Below are 420 nucleotides of genomic sequence, written 5' to 3'. Positions count from 1 at the left end.
ACACACACACACACACACACACACACACACACACACACACACACACACTAGAAATAAATATTTGTTAAATGGGAGGGCTGGAGAGATGTCAGAAGTTAAGAGCACTGGCTGCTCTTACAGAGGACCCTGATTCAGCTCTCAGCCCCCACATGGTGGCTCAAAACCTTTCGTAACTCCAGGTGGCGTGTCCTCTTATGGCCTCTATGGGCATTCACTCATACAGACACAGATGTACATACACATAAATAAAAACAATAAAAATAAAATTTAAAAATTCAGAATAACCAGGCCAAGAACTTACCAAACACTCCAGGAAGGCTGCAGCATTCTCGCTAATGGCTCCCATCTGAAATCTGAACACAGGGTGCGCATGAAGGAATCAACAGGCAGAGACACAACTGTCCCTGGGCTTTCGTTCAG

Source organism: Psammomys obesus, unplaced genomic scaffold (assembly GCF_907164565.1).
Source record: "Psammomys obesus unplaced genomic scaffold, mPsaObe1.curated_primary_1811, whole genome shotgun sequence".
Lineage (NCBI taxonomy): Eukaryota > Metazoa > Chordata > Mammalia > Rodentia > Muridae > Psammomys > Psammomys obesus.
Note: the sequence above shows the minus strand (reverse complement) of the source record.